The 13714-nt window shown below is 41.7% G+C and overlaps 1 protein-coding gene across 2 annotated transcripts in view; it reads left to right on the top strand.

Annotated features, from left to right (window-relative positions):
* The window catches only part of mgat4c (mgat4 family member C), a 283760-nt gene that overhangs the window by 35256 nt on the left and 234790 nt on the right, over positions 1 to 13714 (top strand). Inside the window, exon 1 of one of the 2 annotated variants that reach the window (XM_063059605.1) lies at positions 2417 to 2454. The exons of the other annotated variant lie outside the window; for it this stretch is intronic. The gene's annotated coding sequence lies outside the window, so the exon portion shown is untranslated. Of the gene's footprint in view, positions 1 to 2416; positions 2455 to 13714 lie in introns of those variants that run through there. 2 annotated transcript variants of the gene reach the window in all.

Consider the following 13714-nt stretch of genomic DNA (forward strand, 5'->3'; position numbering starts at 1 on the left):
AGGTTTCACCAGAACATTATGGTTATGGAGAAATGGTATCAAGGCAATGGGAATCCATCAGTGCTGACTGATTATCATTGGACACTTAAGCAAGAAGTGTCAGACATTGAGTACAAATGAAAATTATCAGCAAAACATTTTTAGCTTAGTCGAACTACAGTATTGTGAGGGGTTAGCACCAGAATGCAATTAAACATATTGTATTCAATAAAATTTAATTTCTTGTTTTTTCCCAAATTCCTATGTGATACAAGAGGTATGAAATCATATTTGTGTTCAGCTTCAAGTGGTCTACCATAAACAAAAAAAAAATTGCGGAAGCAATACTTTTGATAAAAATTGGTTGTCCGGTGTGCTTAAAGTGACAGATGACTGAATGCTCAGAGTTGGTCTCGTGGACAGGACAATATTCTGCAATGCAGTCACACAATCTGAACTTTACTTCTCCATGTTAATGGAGATGACATTGTGAACACAAGAGACTTCACAGATTCTGGAAATCCAGAAAGTGCTGGAGCAACTCAGCAGGCCAGGCAGCAGCTGTGGAGAGGAGTAAACAGTTGATGTTTCAGGATAAGACCCTTCATCAGGACTGGAAAGAAAGAGGGAAGAAGCTGGAATAAGAAGGTGCAGGTGGAGAGAAGGAGTACCAGATGTTCTGTGATTATTTAAAGTGGACTCCCGATTAGCGTTATCATGGGGTTCTTATATGGAGAATGATTTGCCTCGTGGTGTCGCTCAGTCGTGCCTCTGATGTTTTTTTGGAACTCCTATGTGTGAACTCTTGTTTCCGTCTCTACATGGGAGCCTGTCGTTCCTTTGCACTTGGGTTCAGTCTTTGCCAGCGCCCACCGTGACATCCCACTTGCATATTGATTCAGCTTTCTCCAGATGAGGCAAACCAAGGGTCAGTCAGAAAGCAGGATTAGAAGGCATTGGTTTAATATTGTTACAGGTACCGAGACACAGTGAAAAGCTTTTGTTTGTAAGCCATCCAGATGGATCATTCCATACCCACATCAAGAGAGCATAAAAAGGAAAAGCAGATTTCAGACTATAGTACTGCAGGTACAGTGAGCATAGAGTGCTGCCTCACAACACGCTGGAGGAACTCGGCAGGTCGGGCAGCATCCATGGAAACGATGAGTCGACGTTTCGGGCCGGAACCCTTCGTCAGGACTGTAGAGGGAAGGGACAGAGGCCCTATAAAGAAGGTGGGGGGAGGGTGGGAAGGAGAAGGCTGGTAGGTTCCAGGTGAAAAACCAGTGAGGGGAAAGATAAAGGGGTGTGGGAGGGGAAGCAGGGAGGTGATAGGCAGGAAAGGTGAAGAAGGAATAGGGGAAAATACAATGGGTAGTAGAAGGAGGCGGAACCATGAGGGAGGTGATAGGCAGCTGGGGAGGATCCTGCCTGTGGAGCCAAAAGGTTGGCATGTAGCATGCCTGTTTCCAGAGCTATATCGGGCTGAGGTTCAAAATGTGTTTTCACCCCAGCTTGGGTCTAATATGTAGCAAAGCAGCCCAGTCATTGTCAAGGTCATCGGTGTTGACTACCTTCCTGTCCCTCTCCAGTCCTCCCTGAAGAACGATGGTCACGTAGTCAACATTTTCCTATAACTCGGGGTGGATTTCAGCCAGGATGGCGCTGGCATACAAAGCTCCTTTGGTCGACATCTTCTGGATAGATCATGAAACATATTTTGCTTCTTTTATGTCTTTTATGTTTGTTCTTTATCTTGAATGCAACTCTGGAATGGACGTTACTAAGTCTGCCCGCAGAAAGAGAGTATCAGGATGTATGTGGTGACATGTATGTAAGTTCATAGTCATAGTCATAGTCATAGTTTATTGATCCCGGGGGAAATTGGTTTTTGTTACAGTTGCACCATAAATAATAAATAGTAATAGAAATAGTAATAGTAATGTTACTATTAGTAAATAGTAATAGTCATGGAAATAATAAATAGTAATAGAATAGTAACAGAAAAATAGTAATAAATAGTTAAATAGTAATATGTAAATTATGCCAGTAAATTATGAAATAAGTCCAGGACCAGCCTATCGGCTCAGGGTGTCTGACCCTCCAAGGGAGGAGTTGTAAAGTTTGATGGCCACAGGCAGGAATGACTTCCTATGACGCTCTGTGCTGCATCTCGGAGGAATGAGTCTCTGGCTGAATATACTCCTGTGTACTCTGATAATAAATTTTATTTTCAACTTTGAAATGTTGGAGTCTGTGATTTGCAGATCTGGGTGTTCCAGCGGTCTGCATTCTCTGGGATTCCAGGATGCAGTGGCAGTAGGCGCAAACCTCGTGGCGAGAAGGCTGGGAGTTGATGTTTGACTGCATTTCGCGATCAAAACTTCCATTGTTCTCTGATCAAGGTGACGAAGGAGATTGAAATATTGAGACAAATGTGGAAGGTGACCATCAGCTGCCTACCTACCGGAGAGGGTGAGTCCTGCCCTTCTGTCTGGAGAATTTTACCCAGGTTTTATGCATTTTGAGTATGGACTTGGACTACAGACTTTTTTTTAGTCTTACTGTTTTTTTTATATTCTGCGTTTTTCACCAGGTCTTTCTCATTATTTTGTGTGTGAGGGAGAGGGGTTTGGGGGTTGATGTGCCTTTTCCAATTTTGTTTGCTTTTTTGTGTGGGGAGAAGGGACTTGGGGGTCAACGATTGTGCAGCCAGTCTTTTCTTTCTTGGTTTCATGGTTATCTAAAGAAGAAGAATTTCAGAGTTGTAGACTTTGATAATAAATGAACCTTTGAACCTTTGAACTCATGCCTTCAAGTCCTGGCAACAGCCTTGTAAACGTACTCCGCATTCTTTCAGTCTTATTGATAACTTTCCTGTAGATAGGTGACCAGAACTATTCCATTACTCCAAATCTGGCCTTGCTGATATTTTATACAACTTCAATATAGCGTCCCAGTTCCCGTACTCAATACTCCGATTTATGAAGGCCAATGTGCCTAAAACTCTCTTTATGACCATATCTATCTGCGAAGCCACTTTCAGGAATTATAGATCTGTATTCCCAGATCCCTTTGTACTACCACACCTCTCAGTGCGCTATGTTCACTGTGCAAGTTCTACCTCGGTTTGTTTTCCCAAAATGCAAGACCTCATACTTGTCAGCATTAATTTTCATCTGCCATTTTTCAGCCAGTTTTTCCAGCTGGTAGCTTTGATAACCTTCAAGCGAAATCTAAACCAGCTGGAAAAATGCGCTGAAAAATCAGTTCTCTGCACTGCTTCTCCGCTGTACCACTCGTCTTCCTTGCAGCTCAGTGAGCCGTAATCCTTTCGAAGCCCTTTCTACTTGAGCACAGCATGGAGAGCTTTTTGGGAACACATTCTTGTTGGAAAGCTTTTCATTTTGAATCACTGAGCCACAGGTGAGGAACACCATGAAAAGGCATCTCTTCCTACTTCTGCAATCACCAGTAATGGAAAGGAGAAAAATACTACGTGTTTACCGACAGGCGAATCAGGTGGCCCTGTGGTAGCAGGAAAAGCGAGCAACAGCCAAATCTTAGTATAAGAAAAGGGTTCCCAAACTGGGATCCACGGACCCCTTGCTTAATGGTATTGCTCCCTGGCATGATAAAGGTCGGGAGCTCTGGTCTCAGCCAATGTTAAAAGCAAAATAAAAACTGAAAATACTGGAAAATCTTTAACAAGTCAGGCAGCATTGTAGAAAGTTATAAGGAGTTAATATTATACATTAAAGGCCCTTCTGACACATTTTTTTTGTTTTTACTTCATATTTCCAGCACCTGTAGTTTCCTTTTTGAATTCAAAAGTGAGAATGAGAGAGTGTAAGAACGTACAAATGTTTGCAGAACAATGCAGCACGGTACAGGTGCTTTGGACCATGGTATTGTGCTGACCTTTTAAACTATTCCAAGGTATTCCTACCCCGGCTCCTTGCTAAGTCAGGAAACATAATGTGGCTTATTATATTCCTTATTCATGAATATTTAAAATAGTTGGCAAGCTTTGTCAATTCTATTCCCAGTATTGTCTGTAAAATAAAACAGCTTCCTGGTTTATATGTGGCCACAGTAAAATCTTTTCAGTGTGCCTTGTGAAAGGTTGTCAATACAGAATTGATCCTTAATTCTAGATTCTCCCTCAGGAGAAAATATCCTCTCCACAGCTATCTAGTCAATAGCCTTCAGAATCTTATACATTTTAATCAAGCTCCATTGCGATTTTAAATTCTATGGATACCATTCAAACCTGTGCAACAGTTTCCCATAAGATAACCTGCCCATTTCAGTTATTGTTTGAGCGAGCCTTCTATGACCTACTGTGAAATGTTATAAATGGAATATAATTAAAAACTGAAGGTATTGCTGTCCTCAGGTGAAGAGAGTTGGTGACAGTTCATGTTAAATGATTCGAATGAAATTATCATCTAAATTACTACAAGTAGTGAAAAGGGGTGGCGAGTTGGAGATATGTCACTACCAAAGGAGATGAAAGGTGTTCTTTCCCTCTGCTAGACTGCAGGCCCCCCTTGGACGAGCTGTAGCCTCCCTCCCAACACCCCGATCAAGTCACGTGAAGCCATGGGAACAGGTGGTCATATGATTTGAGCAGACAACCTCAGAACACGGAACTGTACAGCACAGGAACAGGCCATTCAGCCTACAATGTTACGCTGAACCAGCTGAAAAGTAAATCCTCAAAAACTAATCCCTCTGACTGACACAATGTCCATATCCATCTAGCTTCCTCATGTTCATGTCCTTATCCAAACCACTCTTGAGCCTCTAATGTAACTTCCTCTACCACCATACCAGGCAGTGCATTCACTGCTTTCTGAATTGAAAGCTTACCCCTCACATCCCTTTTGAACCGATCCCCTCTCACCTTCAATACATGCTCTCTGGTATTAGACATTTCGACCTGGAAAAGAGATACTCCCTGTCTACTTCATCTATGGCTCTCATAATCTTATATACCTGTATCAGATCTTCCCTCAGCCTCCAGAGGGAAACTCATGGAGAGTTTGTCTAGCTCTTAGGATAGCACATGCCCTCCAAACCAGGCAATGTCCTGGTAAACGTCTTCTGCACTCTCTCCAAGACCTCAACATCATTCCTATACTGGGGAGACCAGATTTGTATGCAATGCTCCAGATGTGGCCTCACCAGAGTTCTATAAATTGCCAACATAACCTCCTGACTTGATAATGACTACTGATAATGGCTGGGGTCACTCGTCTTGTAAGGGCACTACCCTGTAGAAGGCAGTGGCAAACCACTTCTGTGGAAAAGTTTTCCAAGAGCAATCTTGGTCATGTAAAGACTGTGATCACCTATATCATATGATGTGGCAAATAACGAATGAGCTCCTGCAAAGAGATTTTAAGAATCCAGGTAAAAAGTTAAAGAGCAAGACTTCTAGGGTTGTAATCTCATAAAGTTGAGGGCAAGAAAGATGATTGAGGTCAAGTAAGAATGAAAAGAAGGACAGAAAGGGGTGGGCTAATAAAAGTGGTAGGACTGATAGATTGAAATGTGTTTATTTCAATGCCAGGAGCAGCACAGTTAGGGAGGATGAAACTAGAGCCTGGATCAGTACATGGAATTACGATGTTTTTGACATTACAGAGACTGGTTGCATGAAGGACAGCAGTGGCAGCTCTATGTTCCCAGATGTCATTGTTTTAAACATGATACAGAGGAGAGTAAAGGAGGTAGGGGTGTTACACTACTGATAAGGGAGAACATCACAGCAGTGCTCAGAGAGGACACACTAGAGGTCCCATCCATGAGGCAATTTCAATTATGCAGATGGGAATATATTATAGGTGCCCCAAAAGCCACTGAGAGGTGGAGGAACAAATATGTAGACAGATCATGGAAAGGATCAGGAACACAAACACGAGGAAATCTGCCGATGCTGGAATTTCAAGCAACACACATAAAAGTTGCTGGTGAATGCTTCAGGCCAGGCAGCATCTATAGGAAGGGGTACAGTCGACGTTTCGGGCCGAGACCCTTCGTCAGGATCAGAAACACGAGGTTTATCATCAATGTTCCCTCAAAACTCTTTTTTTAGCTGCTTGGACCAGCCATTCCTTTGAGCAGGAAATTTTCACATGGCCTGAAAACTGCACGGCAATTTAATAAAATATTATATAAAAGAAAATTCCAGCTACACAGCAACAAAGGCTATGTGGGCAGGAGCATTTCAGTTACTGCACATCTGAAACATCGACTGTTTACTCATTTCCATAAATGCGGCCTGGCTCGCTGAGTTCCTCCAGCATTTTGCGTGTGTTGCTTTGGATTTCCAGCACCTGCAGAGTTTCTCATGTTTCAGATGCGTGAGGATTTGGGCAATAGTGACCACGACTCACAATGTTTTAAAAGAGCTATGGGTAAGGATAAAATTGGATCTTGAGGGAAGGTATTAAACTGGGGGAGGGTAAATTATATCAGGGTACACAAATGCTAAGGGGTGTTTTGCTTGAGTGCAAATCCACATTTGACTTGTGGAAGTTCTTTAATGTCCAGCTGATCTGAGTTCAGGATTGGCATATTCTGGGAAGGAGTAAGAACAAAGATGCTAAGGTAAGGGAACCTTGGATGACCCAAGAGGTCCAAAATATAGTCAGGAAGGAAAAGGAAAGCATTCTAAAATTTAAAAGCTAAGATCAGACTGGGTCTTTGTGGAATATAAAGATAATGGTTAAGTGTTCAAGTAGGTGATTAGGAAGACCAAAACGTGCCATGAAATGTCCTTGGTGAGCAGGATCAGGGAAAATTTCAAGGTATTTGATACTTACGCTCATTGACTACTTTATTAATGGCCATTTGATTTGACATCGCCTGAACTTAATAAAGTGGCCATTCAATATATGTTCATGAACTTCTGCTGCTCTAGCCCATCCGCTTCAAGGGTCAATGTGCGATGTGTTCAGAGATGCTCTTCTGCACACCACTGTTGTAATATGTGGTTATTTGAATTATTCTCCCTTTCCTGTCAGCTTGAACCAGTTGGGCTATTCTCATCTGACCACTCTCATCAATAAACCATTTTCACCCACAGATCTGCCGCTTACTTGATTTTGTGTTTTTTTTTGAACCATTTTCTGTAACCTCTATAATGGGTTGAACATAAAATTCATTGGAGAACAGCAGTTTCTGAAATATGGCACCAACAATTATTCCGTGGTCAAAGGCACTTTGATCACAATTTTTCCCCATACTGAGATTTGATCGAAGCAACAACTGAACCTCTTGACCATGTCTGCATGCTTTATGCATGGAGTTACTGCCACATGATTGGCTGATTAGATATTTGCGCTAACGAACAGGTGAACCTAATAAAGTGCTACTGATGGTATGAGAACGATTCATCAACTGAAGTTGTTTACATTTTCAGCATATGGATTGCCGCTATTCACATCTTCTGCTGCATTGATAGCTAGCATTTTGTAAAGTATTGTTGTATTGTATATATGGTAAATGGGACTATTGGACACTGAAGGTTTTCATCTTCTTTATTGGAAGCTATTGAATCATAGAATCATACAGAACTGAAACAGTCCTTTACAACTGCATTACATCCATATTCCTCTATAAATTTACAATCTGTATACAGGCTGATGACTTGGAGTCTGAGCAAGTGCCTGAGGTATTAAATGAGTACTTTGCCTTGGTATTTACTGAGGAGAAGGATTTGGAGGACAATGAAAGCACAGTGGGTCCTGCTAATATACATTTGGAGATTAAGGACAAGATAGTAGTGGGTCTTCAGAAATGTATTAATGTCATCAATTCCCCAGGGCTTATTCACATTAAGACAGACACATTAGATAGACATTAGGATAGAGAGACAGGACAGACAGTCAGAATTCTTTCCCTAGTCTAGAAATATCAAAACACCATGCAACTGAGGTTAGAGAAGGCAAGTTTAAAAACAATGTGAGGGGTAAGCTTTTATTTATGCAGAGAGTGATAGATGACTGGTATAGTTACTGGGGTAGTAATAGAATCAGACAGTTTGGTGGAGTTTAAGAGACTTTAAGACAGACACATGAATATGAAGAGAATGAGGGATATGGATGATACAATTGAGAAGGACATTTTGAATAAAGTAGCATAAAGACAGGCCCAACCTTATGGGCTGAATGACCTGACAAGTCCTTATGGTTCCATGTTCTAAAGTGGAAATGAATGGTGATAACAGATCTTTGCTCTGTAGTATACTTAGACCACCAATTAATGTTGTTGGAATAGAGAGGGGAGGGAACGTCGAGGAGGGAGGGAATGTCGACTGAGGCCATGAGAGGCCTGTGTCATGCCTTACTAGGCGCTGACTAGAAGTCTGAGAGATGCCCCCTTATGCAGTCCTTACAGTGATGCACACACAGCAGACAAATATGTTACACAAAATATTTATTGTGTTTTGGTTTTGAGCTGATTTCCCCACAGACCAAATTTGTAATATTGTGCCTACATTGAGGAAAGAACAGCAGGATGGCATACTAAGGCATTTTAATTTGCTCTATAAGGTAATTTCTTCTATAAGCTTAGACCGTTCACTTCTCCATTGGCTGCAAGGATGGATAGGAAACAACTATTTGTTGTATTCCTGGCAATGTTGTCACCGTCAAGCAGTAACGGAACACAGGAGCTGCTTTGTGTGAGCGCTCTGCAGCATTTCCTTCTCCTTGCTTCTTCACCGTGGACATAAAAACTAATAAAATCCAACATGTGGGAACAGAAGGGACCGTAACTTCCTAGTTTCTGATTAATTGTTGACTGCATTCTTGCATCTAATCACCTCCATTAGAAGATTTGGAACAGAATAGATAACAATTCAGATACGAGAAACACTAATTTTTTTGAGGTTCCGTTACAGTCACTGAAATGTAAAAACAAAGTTATTCCTCTTTCATTGCACTTCTACCGTAGAATTAAACTACTCAAAACATTGATAAAACGGAAACATGTATTTAATTTGTCATGTCCTCAAGACATGTCACAGTGCAATGCAAACAATCGATCATTGCTCAGTGCACAATCAACGAATGAATAACCAGAATGTGTACTTCTGAGGTGACGTCTGAGAAAGGAATATTGGCGTTCACATTGGGAATTATACACGAAAACTACTATTGAATGCAGCTCACAAACACGAGAAAGACTACAGATGCTGGAAATCCAAAGCAACACACACGAAACATTGGCAGAACTCAGCAGGTCAGCAATAGCTATGGGAAGGAGTAAACAGTCGATGTTTCATGCCGAGACACTTCTTCAGGACTGAGGAGGAAGGGGGAAGATGCCAGAATGAAAAAAACATTGGTGGGGGGGGGAGGGGGTAAGAGGCTAGCTGGAAGGTGATGTGTGAAGCCTAGTGGGTGGGAAAGGTCAAGAGTTGGCAGGTGAAAGAAGAGAAAGGTCAGAGTGAAGAATAGAGGGAGGAGGTTGGGGGGGAAATTTTTTCCCCAGAAGAAGAAATCAATATTCATGCCATCAGGTTGGAGGGTACTCAGATGGAATATAAGGTGTTGCTGCTCCATCTTGATGGTGGCCTCAACTTGGCGTGAGAGGAGGCCATGGATTGACACGTCAGAACAAGAAATAGAATCAGAATTAATATGTTTGTCCAGCAGGAAGTCCCGCCCCTGGGTCCCCTCCTCCTTCCCTTTCTCCTATTGTCCACTCTCCTCTCCTGTCAGATCCTTTCTTCTCCAACCCTTGACCTTTCCCACGCACCTGGCTTTATCCATCACTTTCCAGCTAGTCCCTTTCCCTTCCCCCACCTTCTTATTCTGGTGTCTCCCCACCTTCCTTCTCAGTCCTGAAGAAGAGGCTCGGTCCGAAACATCGATACTTGCTCCTTTCCATAGATGCTGCCTGACCTGTGAGTTCCTCCAGTAAGTTGTGTGTGTTGCTTTGAATTTTGTGTTTGCAGTGTAGCTTCAGCAATATGAACTGGACTGAAATTTAAAACAATGAACTGACTCAAAAGTCATGGGTCATGTATGTACTATGTTTTAGTGATGTGTTGGAGTGGGAAATAATACCATGCTGACCACACAGATATCCTTGTACCTTCCTGACATTATCACCTCTGAATTTATCTGTTATGATACCAAGACTGGGGGCAGAGAGGTCAGGTAAAATGGGCTGAAAATGGTATATGGAACTTATTGCACAGAAATGTGAGTTGTTACACTTTGGATGGACAAACAAGGGTAGGTTTACACCATAAATGTAAGCCTGCATTCCTTGGGGACAAGGAAATGGTGGAAGAACTGAATAAGTATTTTGCATCAGTCTTCACTGTGAAGAATACTAGAAGTATGTGGAAGTGTGTCAGGGGGCAGGAATGTATAAATTGCCATTGCTAGGGAGAAAGTGCTTGGGAAACTGAGAGGCCTGAAGGTGGATAAGTTGCCTGGACCAAACGGGAGCAGAGTCATCTGGAGCCTTTTCTGATTGGCCGCTGGTGACTAGTAGTGTTCCACAAGCGTCTGTGTGGAACCAATTCTTTTTATGCAATATATCATAGATTTGGATAATGACTTTGCATTCCCAGGTTTCTGGACGATGTGAAGATAGCTGGAGGTGCAGGTAGTTTTGAGGAAGCAGTGAGACTGCAGAAGGACTCAGACATTAGAAGAATGGGCCAGGAAGTGGCAGATGGAATACGATGCCGAGAAGTGTATACTCTTTGTTAGGAGAAATAAAAGCATAGACTATTTAATAAATAGAGAGACAATCTCAGGTGCAAATGAACTTACGAGTCATTATGCAGAATTCCCTAAAGGTTAATTTGCAGGTTGAATCCATGATGAGGAAGGCAAATGTGATTTTAGCATTCATTTTGAGAGGACTAGAATATAAAAGCAAGGATGCAATATTGAGACTTTATAAAATACTGTTGAAGCCCAAGTATTATGAGCAGTTTTGGCCCCTTATATAAGAAAGGAAGTGCCGACATTGGTAAGGGTTGGTTCAAAGGAGGTTCATAAAAATGATTCCAGGATTGAAAGGCTTATCACGTGAGGAGTGTTTGAAAGCACTGGGCCTGAACTCACCGGAATTCAGAAGAATAAGCAGGGATCTCATTGAAACCTATCACATATTGAAAGGCATTGATAGATTGGATTTGGAGAGGCTGTTTCCTATGGTGGGGGAAGTCTAAAACCAGAGGACACAGCATCAGAATAGAGAAACAACCATTCAGAATGGATAGGAGGAAGAATTTCTTTAGCCAGAGAGTAGTAGTGAATCTGTGAAATTCATTGACTCAGGTGGCTGTGGAGGCCAAGTCACTGGGTATATTTAAGGCAGAGGTTGACAGGTAGAATCTAGATCAGTCAGGGCATGAAGGAATATGGGCAAAAGGCAGGAGAATAGGGCTGAGAGGGAAATAGATCAACCATGATGAAATGGCGGAGCGGGCTTGATGAGCCAAATGGCCTAATTCTGCTCCTATATCTTATGGTCGTTTTATGGTCATAAATGGTAGGGTACTGAGGTGCATGGCAGAACAAAGAAGTTGGAAATACAAATCCATAATTCCTCGAAAATGGCCTCAAAGATAGTTAGGGTCATAAAGAGAGCTTGTAGCACATTGGACTCCATAAATCAGACAATTGAGGACAGGAGTTGGGGTGTTATATTGATGGTGAGGCCAAATGTGGAGTATTGTGTTCCGTTCTGATTACCTACCTACAAGAAAGATATCAATAAGCTTGAAAGAGTGCAGAGAAAAATTATAAGATTGCTGTTGGAGCTTGTGAAACTGGGTTATTTGAAAAAGTTGAATAGGTTTGGACTTTATTCCCTAGAATGCAGGCTATTTCCCTTTGGTTGGTAAGACCACAGCTGGATATCATAGATTTAGCGTGGAAGATGAAATATTTAAGTAAAATCTGAGGGGGAGTTTCTTTAGTCAGTGTGATGCAAGTGTAGATTGAGCTGCCAGTGGAAGTGGTGGATAGGGTTCAAATGTAAAATTTAAGCGAAGCTTGAATATGTACATGTTTGGGAGGAGTAAGGGGGACTATGGTCCAGGTGCAGCTAGATGGGACCAGGCAGAAGACCAGGCAGGCCAGACTAGGTGGGCCAAAGGGCCAATTTCTGTGCCTCAGTGCTCTTTTACTCCCTGACTACTTCATTAATCTTTCGTTAAAAGGTATTATTTTATTTTCCCCAGGTTGCCATGCTTTCAGCTCTGCAGTAATATATTCTGTTCATCTGCAAAATCTGATAACCATCTGGCATCTTGCTGAAGCCAAGTATTCCAACCGGGAATAGTGCCAAATGGCATCACAAGTAGTGAATGAGTTAAAATTGCTAATCAGAGAAACCATATTGATAGACTAAATTCCTGAACACAGAAATTAACATAAATAGTATCTTAATAAGCAACCTGTTTGTAACAACACTCATTCAAACTCATTACACATTTCATTGGCCAACCATTTCACTTCAATTCGACGTTAGGCCAGATGATATTTTCATGCAATGTGTGAGTGATTTTTACACAAAATAGTGCTGATGTGTAATACATTTAACCAACTAATGACCTTACTTTCCTGCGGATATGATTGATTAGATAGATTTTAAATTACTTCTGAAATCTCTGCCAGCAAAAGCTTAGCAACAAGGAAGGGATATGATGCCAGGAAACTGTAAAAAGAAACACAATTGGAATAACAATTCACCTGTGACAGCAATAGATGCAGTTTTTTTTAAAGGTAGACATAGGAGCAGAATTAGGCCATTCTGTCCACTGAGTATGCACTGCCATTCCATCATGGCTGATTTATTATCCCTCTTAATCCCATCACCTGCCATCTCCTTGGAACCTTTGACACCCTGACTAATCAGAAGCCTATCAAACTTCACTTTAAGTATACTGAATGACTTGCCTTCCATGGCCAGCTGTAGAAATGAATTCCCTAGCTTCATTTTCTAGCTAAAGAAATTACTCCTCATCTCTGTTCTAAATGGACGTCCTATTATTATGAGGCCGTGCCCTTTGGTCCTAGACTCACCCACTATAGGAAAGATCCTCCCCACGACCACTCCATCCAAACTTTTCAATATTCAATCGGTTTCAATGCGATCGCCCCTCATTCTTCTATACTCTAGTGACTACAGGACCAGAGCCATCAAATGCACCTCATATGTTAACCCTTTCCATCTCAGAATTATTCTCGTTAACTTCCTCAGGACCCTCTCCAACGCCAGCACATATTTTCTTAGATAGGGACACAAAACTGCTGACAATACTCTCAAAAGTGTGATTTGATCAGTGCCTTATAACGTCTGAGCACTACATCCTTGCTCTTACATTCTAGACCTCTCAAAATGAATGCCAAAATTGCATTTGCCTTTCTTACCATCAACTCTGCCTGCAAGTTACCATTTAGGGAATCCAACACAAGACTCCCAAAGCTTCTTGTATCCTTGACTTTTGGAATTTTCTTCCCATTTAGTAAATCGTCTACACTTATTATTCCTTTTGCCAAAATGCATGACCATACACTTTTCTACACTATATTCCATTGGCCACTTCTTTGCACATGTTCCCAGTCTCTACAAGGCCTTCTGCATACTCCCTGCTTCTACGACACTACCTGCCCCTCCACCTATCTTCGTATTATCTGCAAACTTGACCACAAACAATCAATTCCGTTATCCAAATCATTGACATATA

Source organism: Mobula hypostoma, chromosome 9 (genome assembly GCF_963921235.1).
Source record: "Mobula hypostoma chromosome 9, sMobHyp1.1, whole genome shotgun sequence".
Lineage (NCBI taxonomy): Eukaryota > Metazoa > Chordata > Chondrichthyes > Myliobatiformes > Myliobatidae > Mobula > Mobula hypostoma.